The sequence below is a fragment of the Apodemus sylvaticus genome, chromosome 18 (assembly GCF_947179515.1).
Source record: "Apodemus sylvaticus chromosome 18, mApoSyl1.1, whole genome shotgun sequence".
Taxonomy (NCBI): Eukaryota; Metazoa; Chordata; class Mammalia; order Rodentia; family Muridae; genus Apodemus; species Apodemus sylvaticus.
This window is the reverse complement of record NC_067489.1, coordinates 58,242,137-58,259,193: the sequence shown is the minus strand read 5'-3', so window position 1 is coordinate 58,259,193 and position 17,057 is coordinate 58,242,137. Positions and strand designations below refer to the sequence as shown.

At 41.7% G+C, this 17,057-nt stretch overlaps 1 protein-coding gene and 1 pseudogene across 1 annotated transcript in view; both read right to left on the bottom strand.

Moving 5' to 3' along the window:
• Positions 1 to 17,057, bottom strand: part of Nek1 (NIMA related kinase 1) — a 328,855-nt gene that overhangs the window by 298,364 nt on the left and 13,434 nt on the right. The window lies entirely within an intron of this gene.
• LOC127668478 (STAM-binding protein-like) overlaps positions 5,422 to 17,057 on the bottom strand; it is a 33,239-nt pseudogene continuing 21,603 nt past the window's right edge.

Sequence of the window (17,057 nt, the reverse complement as noted above, 5' to 3'; positions counted from 1 at the left end):
CCCTCCCCCTTCCCCGCCCCCTGCACCTCCCTCCCTCCACCCCCCCTCCCACGTGCTGGGCCAACTCTCTGGCAGGGGTCCCACGAGTTCGCTTCCACACAAAGCCCACACATCCCACGGTCTGCCAGCTCACCTCCCATTAACCCCGTAGAAACAAGACTCTTAATGCTTAATTAGATTTATGTGATTTTAAAATCACGATGACAAGATGCCTATATTGTAATTCCAGAGCCAACTGGTTATGATAAAAGCTTTATCCTAATATTTCTAACCTTATAAAAACTTAGCTATTTTGGCTAGTAGATGTCACACAGGTCCTAGCTCCGCCTCCCTTTTCCTGTCCAATCACAGACCTTCCACTGCCTTAATGTGACTGAACATGGAAAATCCTGCAACAATCTTCTTCACAAACAATCAAAAGACACAAAAAATGAGACCATAAAACACGAGGCTGCTGACCAGCCAGCTACCCACTATGGGGTCGAGCAGAGAGAACAACTCAGGCAGGATCAGAGGGGCTTGGCCTAGACTCCAAGTCTCCCCAGTACACCCCAGCACAATTGCCTTGTCACCAAAGCATGAACTCAAGTAAACTGTTCTTAGTTTTCTCTGCTGAATTTCAACATGATAGGAAACTCAATAGGAAACAGTAGGTATGCCATCTGTCTTAGGGTTTCATGGATGGGAAGAGACACCATGACCAAGGCAACTCCTATAAAGCAAAGAGTTAGTTGAGGCTGGCCTACAGTTTCAGAGGTTCAGACCCTTATCATGGTGAGAAGCATAGCATTGTGCAGATAGACTTGGTACTGGAGGAGTCAAGAGCTCTACAGCATCATCCAAAGGCAGCTAGGAAGAAACTGTCTCCTGCAGGCAGTCAGGAGGAGATAACCTTTGAACTGGCCAGAGCCTGAGCATATGAAACCTCAAAACTGCTCTTCACAGTAACATATTTCATTCAACACGGTTACACCTCCTAATAATTCCACTCCCTGTAGCCAAGCATTCAAACAACGAATCTATGGAGGCCAAAACTATCAAACTACCACAGCATCTACTTATACACTAAATCTATCTATCTATCTATCTATCTATCTATCTATCTATCTATCTATCTATCTATCATTTAGCTGTATCACTTTTGAACTTTGTTTTGGTTCTTTGATATATTTATCTTTTCCTCTGCTTACACTAAAATCACTGTGGCTTCACAGTATATTTCGTTGCTGCATAGGTTAGTTGCTGCTACCTCTACCATCACCAATTAAGTCTAATTTCTGTTTTTTCAGAAAAAAAATTTGTCAAGTTCCTCTAAAATTCTTCCTGAGATTTGATTTTGATTTGAACTGCTTAAGAATATTATGAATTTTTAAATGTCTACTCATGTCATTCAGATATATTTCCCATATAAAGTCTCATATTTAATTATTTTTAATTTTACCAGTCATGATTTAAGTAGAGGAGGACTAATAGAAGAATATGTTAAAACACTTGCTTATATGAATAGTGTGGCAGTTATGGGCTTGTAGTGCTAGGCTTACTAGGCCAGTCTAAATATGAATGGCAGCAGGAAGGGCAGAATCCAGCCTTTGAACAGAGGTTGCCACTGTTCCCAAATGAAATAATCTCTTCCTGCATGTTTCAATTCTGTTTTTAAGGCCTTCCAATACATTGAATGGAGTCTATTGGTAAAATCAAGGGTATTCTTCCATATTTAAATTGGTTATAGATTAATTAAATATTAATTGTGGTTCTAAAAGCTGTCCCCAGGAATTCACACATTTAGGTGAATATACCACCATGGAGCTATGTATTTTCATCATAATCATTTTTTCTTATACTTCCTTCTTTGCCATAACTCCCAGGAAACCACTGAAGGCTAGAAAATTAATTTTGTTTCTGAAAGCTTCAGATGAGGCCCTACTTCCAGAGTCAAATAAATAAATCTGTATCAAATGCAAAACGTTCCTTAAAATGTCAGGTAGTTAAGAAGATGGGACAGGATTAGAGGAAGAGCGTGCAGAATCTGAGCTAGAGTTTGGGGGGTGCTCTGCCCTGACAGGTCCTGGTCAGGGACATAGTGCAGACTCATCTTTTTCTGTGCCAGCATTTGTGTGCTTTGCTTTCTAATAATCTTTAAACCTTTGAACAACAAATGCTAAAATCTAAGTCTGATTCTGGATATACCACATGGTAACCTACTTTCTACCAGTTTTCCAGTGAAATGCCATGTGACTCGGTGCAAATTGTTAATGGTTATTTTGTTACTTTAGTGGAGTATAAATGTGTCAATAATTACCCCTTTAAAATTTGGTTTAAAAGCTAATCATAGTGGGGCACAACCTCAATCTCAAGAGGCAGGAGGCAGAGGCAAGAGATTTCTGTGAGGTAAGTTCAAGGTCAGCCTGGTCTACATTGGGAGTTTTAAGACAGCCAGAGCTACATAATGAGACCCTGTTTTCAACCCCTACCCCAACAAACAAACAAAAACAAACAAATAAACAAATTGGATTTTAAAATAGACTATTTTCAGTAATTCCTTCAGAATTTTATATGTGGGTACAATGTATTTATTTAATAATATTCACTCCATTCCTAATCTGAACTCCTTCCACATCAACCCTACCTCCTCACCCACTCCTGACGCTGTGCCTTCCTTTTATACATTTTGAAATTAAAATATATAATTACATTATTTTTCCCTCTCCCTTTCCTCATTCCAACTCCTTCCATGTGCCCCACCTTTACTTTTTTCAAATTCATGCCCTCTGGCTTCTTTTAATTTAGTTGTTTTACACACACACACACACACACACACACAGAGACATACACAACACACACACATTCACAATACACACAGGCACACATACAGACATACACACAGACACACACACAGACACACACATATACACACTCACAGACACACAGACACACACGGACACACAGACACACACAGACACAGATATACACACACATACACAGACATACACAATACACACACATTCACAATACACACAGGCACACATACATACAGACATACACACAGACACACACACAGACACACACACAGACACACAGACACACACACATACACACACATACACACACTCACAGACACAGACACACAGACACACACAGACACACACAGACACACACAGACACAGATACATACACACACACATACACACACACACACACACACACACACACACACACACACACACACACGGTGTGTGTGTGACAGTTATGGATTTTTACTGCTAGGCTTCTAGCATTCCTAAATCTATAAATGCAATCTGAAGCCCTGACCTCTATGGCCAGGCCCAGGGTTCTGCATGCCTTGCCTTACCCAGGAGGCTTGCTGAGCCCAGGAACATCCAGATTAGGCCCCGCCTGGGACAACCTAGGTCACACCAGCAAAGGCCAGCATTGGTCCTATTCCCTGAGATCCATTGTCAGGCCTACAGTTTTGCCTGGCCTCAGGGGAGAGGATATGTTTGGTTCTGTTGCCACAGGATGTGTCACATTGATACTCATGGGGAGTTTCCCTTTGTCGGAGGAGAGGGGGAGGGGGAGGCGGTGGGAGGGGTTTGTGAAGGTGGCACTCAGAGGAGAAGTGGGAGGGGGCTGCAATAGGATGTAACGTGAATTAATAAATACATTATGATTATATGGATAATATGACTCTTTTTCAAACATTCATACTAACATTTTACCCCCCTCCCTTCCTCTCTTCTGTGTTGGTATCCCTCCTCCCTCTCAATTAATCTCGCTCATATTTTTCTCATTTTTCCCTTCAAATTTCTTTGACACTGCTATTCCCCTCTCTATTGCTTCTCCCCACCCCTAGAGGTTCCTTTTACTTTCTTGGTTTCTATGGTTACTCTAAGTTATATACTAACAACGTGAGGATTTGGAGTGAGGAGTCAAAAATGGAGAGAACATAAGACAGTGAGCTTGGACTGCCCATACACTTGCGGATGTGAGGCCATCCACTGCAGGATGCTCCTGCCAAGGGCCACGCCCGTAAAGGAAACTGACTCTTCCTTCCCCAGAAGTTAATAACTGACGATAGCTTCTCAGGGGTTGAGTCATGCATGTGCCTCTCCTTTCTTGGATTTTTAAAGCAGTAACCTGATAGTAATAGAACCACTTCTGCATTATTTCCCTGCACTAATTTGTGTATTTTTAGCTATTCCCTTGAATTCAAATATCTTATTTAAGGATAACCACAGAATTTTATTGCATCTTTCAACATAGGCATGAATGGATCATATTTGTTCTGGCTACTGCTGATGTTAGATTGATTCCTGTCATTTGTGCATTTAGTTTTCTGTTTGTACTTCTTGCTTTTTTCTTGGTTTTCCTAGATTTATGCTTTATTTATTTTAATTACATCTATCTATCTATCTATCTATCTATCTATCTATCTATCTATCTATCTATCTATTGCTCTGTCTATAATCTATCTATCAATCTATCAATCTATCAATCAATCAATCAATCTATCTATCTATTGGTCTGTCTATAATCTATCAATCTATCAATCTATCTATCTGTCTGTCTGTCTGTCTGTCTGTCTCTACCATCTGTCTATCTATCTATCATCTATCTGTCTATCTATCTATCTGTCTGTCTGTCTATCTGTCTGTCTGTCTGTCTGTCTGTCTCTATCATCTGTCTATCTATCTATCATCTATCTATCTGTCTATCTATCTATCTATCTATCTATCTATCTGTCTGTCTATCTATCTATCTATCTATCTATCTGTCTGTCTGTCTATCATCTATCAATCTATCAATCTGTCTATCTATCTGTCTGTCTGTCTGTCTCTATCATCTGTCTATCTATCTATCATCTATCTATCTATCTATCTATCTATCTATCTATCTATCTATCTATCTGTCTGTCTGTCTGTCTGTCTATCTATCTATCTATCTATCTATCTATCTGTCTGTCTGTCTCTATCATCTATCTATCTATCTATCTATCTATCTATCTATCTATCTATCTATCTGTCTCTATCATCTATCTATCTATATATATATCATCTATCTATCTATCTATCTATCTATCTATCTATCTATCTATCTTTCGTGTGTTTGTGTGTGTGTGTCTGTGTGTGTGTGTGTGTGTGTGTGTGTGTAGGGGTAGTGCACACATAGCACAGTGCACAAGTGGAGGTCAGAGTGTGAATTGGCAGAACTTGGTTCTCCTCTTCCACTATGTGGATTCTATGAATTGAACTTGGGTTGTTGGGCTTGGTGGGCTTTTACCCAGTGAGTCATCTCCCTGGACCATGGATGAGGTTTCCCAAAGGCCTGTGATGGTGACAATTCAGTCTTTGACAGTGAAGTGACTGAAGTTTCAGAGTTTCAGAACAAATGTGATTTCTGCCACAAGAGTGAAAAGTTTCTCTACTAGCAGGATGCAATCTCTTGAAGACCACAGTTAGCTAACTTAATGAATCTAGTTTCCTGGAACTTGGGAGAGCAGACAATTGCTATTGATTCTGGTAACACCATTTCATAGGAGCAGTGAGTGGGCAGAGTTACACTGGACAAAAAGGTATTTGGGTTGGGTGAATATGGATCCAGCCAAGAGTGAGGAGTCCAACAAAATCTCGCATAAGGAAAATTTCTTTTTCATTTTGCATGACAATAATCAGGCCCACCATCTTGTCTGAGGGAGAGGTCATGTGTGGTTATAAATTCATTTCTCATCAGTTTTCCAGAAAAGACTCCACACGTTCCAAAGCCTTTGGGAGAATGGGCACTGGCAAGCCGGAGACTGCGTGTCACCACAATGTGCTGCAGGCCTTCAACGATGGGAACATTTTCCATGATGCTCAGTGCTTGGTTTCAGGGACCCGTCCACCACAGGTGGCTTAGCTGGTCTCATGATTGTGTTATAGTCTGAAGTCTGTGTGGATGAGAAAGGGGAGGGACCACATCTACAAAACATTTTTCCATATCAGATTGCAGAGGCCCAAAGAGGCCCACAGAGACCCACAGAGGCCCACAGAGACCCACAGAGGCCCACAGAGACCCACAGAGGCCCACAGAGACCCACAGAGGCCCACAGAGGCCCACAGAGGCCCACAGAGGCCCACAGAGGCCCACAGAGACCCACAGAGGCCCACAGAGGCCCACAGAGGTCCACAGAGGCCCACAGAGGCCCACAGAGGCACACAGAGACCCACAGAGGCCCACAGAGGCCCACAGAGGCACACAGAGGCCCACAGAGGCCCACAGAGACCCACAGAGGCCCACAGAGGCCCACAGAGGCCCACAGAGGTCCACAGAGATCCACAGAGGCCCACAGAGGTCCACAGAGACCCACAGAGGTCCACAGAGACCCACAGAGGCCCACAGAGGTCCACAGAGGCCCACAGAGGCCCACAGAGGCCCACAGAGGCTCACAGAGGCCCACAGAGGCTAGGGTCCAACTTCCCAAATGCTTGGGAAAAGTTTAGCTGCTCCTTTTCAAGCTCCTGCTTCTGGATTGTCTCCTCACAGGCACAGAATTCTTGCTCCTGTTCTAGCTGCAGCTGCTTCTGTTGGGCAACTTTTTTCCCAACTCTGGCTGGATGGTCAAGTTCCTCCTCCTATTTATTTTGTTCTTTTCATGCTTATAGTCTTTAGTATATCTTTTCAAGAGTTTCATCTTTTCAGTTCTTCTGCTTTAGGGAAAGAGATATTCTGTAATTTCCTGACAACGTCTTTCTTTTCAGGAGTGATCGTTGATTTGTATTTTCAGTGTTTTGGAAGTTTTCCAATGAATGCTATATTTGTTGTAGAGATAGGTGTGTTCAATGTTGTCTTCTGCAGAGTACATGGATACCATGGGGATGATCTCAATACCAGAGTGTGGGGCAGAATGTCATCCTCTAATTCAACAGCATTTGGGCAGAATGTCTTTAATTCAACAGCATTTCCAAGTAGGGAAAGATTCCTTACCCAGTCTTGGGATGGGAGAATGATGGTCCCAGGCCAGACTTTGGGCCAATAAATTCTTTCCCAAAAGATGACAGAGCTTCCAGAAATGTTCTCTTTTATATGTTATTTATAGATTTTCCTGTTAAAGTGTACTTATATTTAAGAAAGGAGAACATGAAGTGCCCCCAGTTGCTCTTGTGCACGCAACCATCTCTGCTTTCTTTTTTTCCCATCTGTAATTTATTTATTTTTTTATATGAAAACCAGTCACTTTTAATTTTTATATATTCAATCTTTCCCTTTTTTCTTTTTTATTGAATATAATCTTCACTTACATTTCAAATGCTAAAACCTTTCCTGATTTCCCCCCTCCCCCAAGGCCCCCATCCCTCTTTCCACCCCCTGCCTCCAAGTATATGTCCCTCCACTCGACCCACTCCCACCTCCCACCTCCATTTCCCTTTGTTGGGGCCTCTATTGAGCCTTCATCACTTCAGCCTGACCAAGGACCACTTCTACTGATGCCCGACAAGGCATTCCTCTGCCACATTTTTGACTGGAACCATGTGTACTCTTTGACTGATGGTTTAGTCCCTGGGAGTCCTGGCTCTAAAGCACCTAAAGAAATGTTCAGCATCCTTAGAGTCAGCTATACCACTCCTGAAGATTATATTCAATGCAAATGCAAATCAAGCAACACTGAGATTCCACCTCACACCAGTCAACATGGCTAAGATGAAAAACTCGGTGGACAGCAGATGCTGGAGAGGATGTGGGGAAAGAGGAACACTTCTCCATTTTTGGTTTGATTGCAAGCTGGTAAAACCTCTCTGGAAATCAGTTTGGCGATTCCTCAGAAAATTAGACATAATACTACCTGAGGACCCAGCTATACCACTCCTGGGTATATACCGAGAAGATGCTCCTACATGTAATAAGGACACATGCTCCACTATGTTCATAGCTGCCTTATTTATAATAGCCAGAAGCTGGAAAGAACCCAGATGTCCTTCAACAGAGGAATGGATACGGAAACTGTGGTATATATACATAATGGAGTACTATTCAGCTATTAAAAACAATGAACTCATGAAATTCTTTGGCAAATGGATGGAAGTAGAACGTGTCATCCTGAGTGAGGTAACCCAATCACAAAAGAACACACAGGGTATACACTCACTGATAAGTGGATATTATCCCAAAAGCTCAGAATAAGCAAGATTCAATTCACAGACCACAGGAAGCTTAAGAAGAAGGAAGACCAAAGTGGGGGTTCTTTGGTTTTTCTGAGAAAAGGAACAAAATATTCTCAGGAGCAATTATGGAGACAAAGTGTAAAACAGAGACTGAAGGAAAGGCCATCCAGAGACTGTCCTACCTGGGGATTCATCCTATAAATAGTCACCAAACCCCGACACTATTATGGATGACAAGAAGTGCTTGCCAAAAGGAGCTTGTTATGGTTGTCTTTGGAGGGGCTCTGCCAGAGTCTAACAGATACAGAGGCAGATGTTAGCAGCCAACCTTTGAACTCAGCTCAGGGTCCCCAATGGAGGAGTTGGAGGGAGGACTGGAGGAACTGAAGGGGTTTGCAGCCCCATGGGAAGAAAGATGATGTAGGCCAACCAGATGCCCCAGGGCCCCCAAGGACTAAGCCATCAACCAAGGGGTACATGTGGTTCCAGCTGCAAGTGTTGGGGAAGAATGCCTTGTCGGGCATCAGTGGGAGGTCTATGGTAATTGAAAGTTTTTCTGGGTATAGAAGTCTGGGCTGACATTTATGCTCTCTTAGGGTTTGTATGACATCTGCCCAGGATCTTAGTTTCTGGTGAGAAGTCTGGTGTAATTCTTTATAGGTCTGCCTTTATACGTTACTTGACCTTTTCCCCTTACTGCTTTTAATATTCTTTCTTTGCTTAGTGCATTTGGTGTTTTGATTATTATGTGTCGGGAGGAGTTTTGGTTCTGTTCCAGTCTTTTTGGAGTTCTGTAGGCTTTTTGTATGTTCATGAGCATCTCTTTCATTAGGTTAGGCATGTTTTCTTCTATAATTTTGTTGATATTTACTGGCCCTTTAAGATGTAAATCTTTGCTTTCTTCTATACCTATAATCCTTATGTTTGGTCTTCTCATTGTGTCCTGGGTTTCCTGGATAGTTTGGGTTACAAGCTTTTGCATTTTGCATTTTCTTTGACAATTGAGTCAATGGTTTCTATGGAATCTTCAGCATCCGAGATTCTTTCTTCTATCTCTTGTATCTATTGTTGATGCTTGCATCTTTGACCCCTGAATTCTTTCCAAGGTTTTCTTTCTCTAGAGACATCTCACTTTGTGATTTCTTTATTGTTTCTACTTCCAGTTTTAGATCCTGGATAGTTTTGATCAGTCCTTCACTTGTTTGTGTTTTCCTGAAATTCTTTAAGGGATTTTTGTGTTTCCTTTTTAATGGCTTCTACCTGTTGACCCATGTTCTCCTGTATTTCTTTTATGGGTTTTTGTGATTCCTCTTTAAGGACTTCTGCCTGTTGACCCATGTTCTCCCGTAATTCCCTATGGGATTTTTGTGTTGCCCCTTTATGGGCTTCTACCTGTTAACTCATGTTCTTCTGTATTTCTTTAAGGGAGTTATTTATGTCCTTCTTGAAGTCCTCTATCAGCATCATGAGATGTGATTTTAAATCCCACTCTTGCTTTTCTGATGGGATTGAGTATGCAGGATTTGCTGTTGTGGGAGAACTGGTTTCGGATGATGTCATGTTGCCTTGGTTTCTGTTGGTAATGATCTTGCATTTGCCTTTGGCCACCTAGTTATCTTTGGTGTTAGCTGATCTTGCTGTCTCTGACTGTGTCTTCTGTGTCCTGCAGGCCTGTGTATCTGTACTCCTGGGATTTCCCTTTTCTTAAATGCCCTGCATACAGTTAGTTCTCTAGGAAGTATCAAGAGATGGGGGTCTTCCTTGTGGCAGACTTGGCAAGGGTTGAATGCCCTGCAGGCTGCTGGTTCTCTAGAAAGTATCAGGAAATGGGGCCTTCCCTGTGGCAGAACTGGCAGGGTTCTACCCATTGGAATGAACTGGGCAGGTAGTGGAGGAGGAGGAGGAGGAGGAGGAGGAGGAGGAGGAGGAGGAGGAGGAGGAGGAGGGAGCGTTAGAAGGGACCCATCTCTGCTTTCTTACAGTTAGTTCTACTGGTGCCTTGTGTTGATGCATTGCTTCCATTGTTACTGATGATAATATTGACACATTATTAGGAGCTAGGGCCCATAGTTTCATGAGCATTTCTTCTCTGTGCTGCAGGGTCCTCTGAGTTTTGGCAATCACAATGTCATGAATTCCCTACAACAGTGTTTTACAGAATAGTTTTAGTCTTTTTTGGTTTGTTTGTTTCAATTTTGTTTTTTGTCTTTTTCCTCCCTTTTTATTGGATATTTACTTTATTTACATTTTAAATGCTATCATCCCCTTTCCCTGTTTCTCACCCAGAAACCCTGTATCTCATTCCTCCTCCCCCCTGCTTCTATGAGGATGTTCCCCAACCCACCTACTCCCACCTCCCCACCCTGGCATTCTCCTACACTGGGGCATTGAGCTTTCACAGGACCAAGGGCCTCCCCTCCCATTGATGCCTGACAAGGCCATCCTCTTCTACATATGCGGCTGGAGTCATGGGTCCCTCCATTTGTACTCTTTGGTTGGTGGTTTAGTCTCTGGGGAGCTCTGGTTTGATATTGTTGTTCTTCCTAGGGTTGCAAACACCTTCAGCACCTTGGGTCCTTTCTCTAACTCCTCCATTAGGGACCCTGTGCTCAATCTAGTGATTGGCTGTGAGCATCTACCTCTGTATTTGTCAGGTACTGGCAGAGAACATCTCAGGAGATAGCTATATCAGGCTCCTGTCAGCAAGCACTTCTTGGCATCAACAATAGTGTCTGGGTTTGTTGACTGTATATGGGATGGATCCCCAGGTGAAGCAATCTCTGACTGGCCTTTCTTTAAGTCTCTGCTCTACACTTTGTCTCTGCATTTCCTCCCATTGCTTCCCCTTCCAGTAAGGACCGAAACATCCACACTTTGGCCTTCTTTCTTCTTGAGCTTCATGTGGTCTATGAATTGTATCTTGGGCATCTCAAAGTTCTGGATTAATATCCACTTATCAGTGAGTGCACACTGTGTGTATTCTTTTGTGATTGGTTTTGTGATATTTTCTAGTTCCATCCATTTGCCTACGAATTTCATGAAGTCGTTTTTAATAGCTAAGTAGTACTCCATTGTGTAAATGTACCACATTTTCTGTATCCAGTTTTCTGTTGAAGGACATCTGGGTTCTTTCCAGCTTCTGGCTATTATAAATAAGGCTGCTATGAACATAGTGGAGCATGTTTCTTTGTTTTATGTTGGAGCATCTTTTGGGTGTTTGCCTAGGAGTGGAATAATTGGGTCTTCAGGGTCCAATTCTCTGAGGAACTGCCAGACTAATTTCCAGAGATAGTTTCAATCTTAAAATTCCTAGCACTCCATATACTCCTCAGGCAACTATATCTGCTATGGCTTTGTGACTGCAATGGGCCTGTCATGTTTAGAAGACACTGTTTTGCTCCAGTAATCCCAGACCCCTGGCTCTTAGTTTTCTTTGATGGTCCCTGGTCCCTTGAGGTAGGATTGATGTCGATTTCCCATTTGCATGGGGCTGAGCACTCCCCTTATGTGCAGTGGATATTCTTTTTTGTCTTGCCTGTTGGAAGTAGGTTAGTGGAGCAGCATTCAAAGATTACAGCCACTTGTGGCTCCAGTGAATGCTCTCAGCTTCGCTTTCTGATCCATTTCTGTGAGGAAAAGCCTCTGCTTTTTGGTTTTATGCACAAAAATTGATCTGCTCCAGCCACTGCACCATTTCTGCCATGGTGGACTGAGACCCTTTGAACCCTGAGCTAACTCAGTTGCCACTTGAATTAAGTTGTTTCTGTTGGCACCAAGAAAAATGGTGCGACTAGGAACTAGTCATAATAAAGTTTCTATTTATCGGTTGAATTAAACCCTTTTTGTGAGGCCTTGACAAGTCTTGTCCTTCCTCCTGTTGATGTTTCCTTCAATATGCCAGGGATGCCTTTATCTTACTGTCTTTACACTAGCTTGTGTGTGTGTGTGTGTGTGTGTGTGTGTGATAGTCTCCCTCCTATCCATGACTAGGTCACAATTCCTATTCATAAAATCCTTCTCTAACCACTACACCTAAAACACTCACTAATCACTGTTATTATTTATCTCATTCCCAAGTCTGTTTCCATTTCTAAAGCAATCATCTTCATTTGTGCAGTGGATTATCTTCCTCCTCTTTGCAGAACTCATATTCCATTAGGGAAGATGCCTTTGCTTTTCAATGGACATAGTTTTGGTTCTTCTAATAATAACTAGCACACAGGAGGAGCTGAATGACTGATGGAGAAATATGAAAAATTAATTTGCTCTTTCTAGAATCTTTCAAAAAATTTCTATGTGACTAAGTGTTTCTTTATTTAATTTTATATGCTCTCAACACTGCCATTGGCAGTTCTCATGTACCTCAAGCCTCTTGGTGAGACGAAAACAGAGAGGAGAGGGAGAGAGGAAGGTAAAAAGGGAGGGAGGGAGGGAAGAAGGGAGGGAGGGAGGGAAGAAGGGAGGGAGGGAGGAAGAGAGACAAACACATGCACACAAAATGAAGTTACTGGAATCTCAGCATAGGGAAGAGTTGAATTACTCAGAAATTTGATGAAGTTCAAAAAAACCCCATAGTATTGGGCAAAACTCTTCTGTTTCATATCATTTCAATTATATGAAATATTATCTGGTTCTTATTTCTGTTTACTGTCTAGTCACAGGCAGAGAATATTGAATGTTGTTTTAATTTTGTCTTGAAGGTATGATTCAACAGATAACAAGATTACTATTGTAAATGGATCTGTTCTGTTAGAGATCGGGCTTAATAAGATTTGGTTTGGCCAATAACACTAGGCTTTGGCAATGCATGCTATTCTTGAAATTGAAGGCCATTTTCTTTGCTATAATCTTTGTGGTTAAGATTAGAATCCTGGACTACTCACACTGGATTTTTTCTTTACTATACCATTGCTTGTTTAAAGAAATGGAGCCAGAATTATAAGCTATTGTGATTAAGATTTTGATATTCCACTGGAGTCAGCTCTTGCCTTCTACCTTGTGGATCCCGGGGATCTAACTCAGTCTCAGGACCTTTAGCATTGAGCCATCTTGCCTACTCATAACTCCTATGAAAGTCAATGTTAACCTTTTGGCAACCTTCCTATCATGTGCATCTACATGTTCCTATCAATTGCGCAAGTTAGGTGTGCATAACAAGTACATAACACAAAGCAGAAGTGCTTAAAATAATAATCCCTTATCATCTGACACCTTTTCTGAGCTCGAGAAGCCAGAAGTGGCTTAGGCCAGGGTTCTGGATGGATATTTCTCATGAGGTTGCCAATGGCTTGATAAAGAGCTTCCATCTTCATTCATGTGGCTAGTGACAGAGAGACTGCACAGTTCCTGACCATGTATATCCATCTCCTCACGGGGTTCATCACATAACAGAAACTGACCTTAAAGACAGTGGACAGGGGAGAATGAGGGATGGAGGGAGAAAGAAGGGGGAGGATGGAAGAAGAGAAAGAGTCTTCTACAAAATCTCAAAAGTTCAATTTTGGGTGTTAGACTACTATATGGATCATACTAGCTAAATGTGGGAGAAGAAACTACAAGGTTTTGATGCCAGGAAGAATCAGGCACCATCTTGAAGGTTAGCTAGCTCATAACATTTTAGCATGAACATTTTTTCACATTATTTTTCAAAAAAAGATTCTACAATGACTTAAATGATTATATTATATTATTGTAGGTCTTCTCAAGTACATAAGGATGCTATATGTTTGTAAGGCTTCCTTTCTTCCTTCCTTCCTTCCTTCCTTCCTTCCTTCCTTCCTTCCTTCCTTCTTTCTTTCTTTCTTTCTTTCTTTCTTTCTTTCTTTCTTTCTTTCTTTCTTTCTTTCTTTCTTTCTTTCTTTCAGTAAAAGCAGTGAAATTTATCCACTAGTACAAATCCATGCTGCTTTTTTTTTCTTCAAGACAGGGTCTCTGTGTAGCCCTGGCTGTCCTGGAACTCACTCTGTAGATCAGGCTGGCCTGGAACTCAGAAATCTGCCTGTCTCTGCTTCCCAAGTACTGGGATTAAAGGTGTGTGCCACCATGTTGCTTTTGAAAGTACTCACTTTAGGAACCTGTGAACTTATTCTGATGATGTCAGGCTATTGTCACAAATGTACCTGGAATCTTCTATGACTAAGATTGGAGTCTTGCAATATATTATTCTTTATCAAAAAATTCAAAGACACTACAAGGCAATTGTTCTAGTCAATAGAACACTGTGTTATTTATTTTTGATTTTCTGTTGTTCAGTTTGCATTACCAAACTAGATGTAATATTCAAAATTGTGGTTCTGATATTCAACTCTGGCTTAACAAAATGATAGACTTTAACAAAACAAATTATTGTATGATCCAACTATTTCAGAGAACTTGAAAGACTTCTACTCTTTAGCCTATTCATGAATGTACCAGTCCTTCTGTTCTCAGTAACAACCAAGATTCCTGCTTAGTAAACACCCTGAAGTATTTCTCCCTTAAGTGTCATTATTTGAAGAAGTTCTACCTTGGGGGGTTGATGAAACACCTGGTCAGGAACTGTGCAGTCTGAGGACTGAGCTAGATTTCTGGAACCCACATGGAGGAAGGAGAGAATCGATTTCCAAAAAATGTCCTCTGACCTCTTTATAATCCCTGTGATACTCATGCAACCTCTCAAAAATAAATAAATAGGTAAAATTAAAATGTAATAAAATTAATTTCTATGTTAATAGAAATCTACACATGCCATATCATATTCACATCACCTTTAATTTTTCTGGGAAAAAGAAATTGTGAACTGTGAAGCAGTTTTATTTAATCCAGTTTTCCATTGTGCCTGTCACACAGTAGGCACTTAATATCTGTTTGTTAAATTGAAGATAAATTGAAATTCTTATGCCATGAGGAATAGCTGTTAAGCTAATGAGAAGAGTCTAGGTCTCTAAATCTAATAAAGTGATACTTGCTTAATAAAAAAACAATATTAGGTTTTCTCCCTCGAGCCGATGTTGTGATGACATCATAGAATTGTTTTCTTTTGTTCTGAGAGTCCTGTTATTTAGATTAAAGATTAGATTCATCCATGCTGAAAAACTTGGATGCTTCCCCATCTCTAAATTCCCCAAACAAGGAACAAAGACTACTCAACAACTGGACTGTCCTCGCTCTTGGTCCCTGCAGGAGTTTCCTAGAGCTAGATTCACACCCAGCTTTTCCTCAGAGTGAAAACAATTGCGATTGTTGTTTTTTTTTTTTCTCCTGATGTGCAGAAAGCCATGTGTGTGCAGTATATGCAATCATAGTCTTTCAAACAACCGCTTTGGGGATAGGATGTGTAGTGGGGAAATAAACAACCGCTCTCTTCCCAGAGAGCCAGTGTGATGTTAGTTAGCTTCCCAGTTAGCTCTGTTCGGAGGAGGAGAATAATCCAACTGCAAGGCTGGCATAAATATTGTGCTCATCACTCACTCACTTCCTTACACAGGAGGCAGAAAATTCCAGTTCCATGCTAAGCCCTCCAACAAAGACGTCACAGGACCCTTTATTTCTCACCTAATTCCTTCCAGTTTCAAAGTGATCATTTGACTTCTAATAAGAATGTGATGCAGCTTCTACGGTTGAAGCTCTGAGACCAGACCTTTAAAATTAAAAGCATGGCAGATGGCCATGAGAGGGTGAGAATCTTCTCTGCAATGGCAGGAGTCACTGGGTTCCTAGATCCATCTAAGAAGTGTGTGTTTGGTGAGACTCCAGCGAGACTGGGGAGGACTCACTGTTCCCTCCAGGCAGATGAGCACTTCATGTCAGCAGTGTACTCAATCTTTGTGTGGCCCTGCCTCTCCTACAACATACTTTAATACTGGGGATGGAAACCCAGGGTCCCTGGAACAGCAGCTGTACAGGCTGATTTTGTGTGTCCACTTGACACAGGCTGGAGTTATCACAGAGAAAGGAGCTTCAGTTGGGAAGTGCCTCCATGAGATCCAGCTGTGGGGCATTTTCTCAACTAGTGATCAAGAGGGGAGGGCCCCTTGTGGGTGGTACCACCTCTGGGCTGGTGCTCTTGGGTTCTATCAGAGAGCAGGCTGAGCAAGCCAATATGTCACATCCCTCCATGGCTTTGCATCACCTCCTGCTTCCTGACCTGCTTGAGTTCCAGTCCTGACTTCCTTTGGTGATGAACTGTAAGCTGAATAAACCCTTTCCTCCCCAACTTGCATTTTAGTCATGATTTTTGTGCAGGAATGGAAACCCTGACTAAGACAGCAGCCAACACTCTTAATTTTTGAACCATTCCTCCATCCACAACATACCCTTTTAACCAGGTAAATGGAAAGTGTGCACACTGAGCCTTTGTTGCAAAATATTTCCCAGTGCATGATACCTTTCACCATTAAAAAGGTGCCTGGTGTCTTCCTCCTTTCTCATGATGTGATGCTCAAGGCGAGAGTACTGCAGTTTTCTAATCTGTAGGTTCTATTAAAATTTGTCATTTGTATAATAACATTTTGTCACTTTATTCCAAACCCCAAAATGGGTGAACTTAATTTTCAGGCCTATTTTAATTCCCTTCTAATGTGGAGATGCTGCAATTTCATTCTTTCTCTTATGACCCTGACATAAGAGGATCTTGAAGGATCCTCTGTAGACTGTACTTCCATCTTGGTTTGTCTTGACATGGCTAGGTTATGTTTCTTTCCTAGGGATTATACAAAAGAAAGACCCTTCTTTGTGTAGTAGGTTAGGAGGCTCATGACACTGACTTGTTCTAATACAGGATCTATTTGCTTTGGCCAGTCTTTTAGAAATCCTACCTTATAATTTTGTGCTGGGAGGCCACATGACACATTAGGAGACTCGTTGACACCAGAATAAAGGTTGCTCTGCACTGGTGATTCCTCATTTAATCTCAGTCAAGATCTGTTCTTTTCCCTTCTTTCT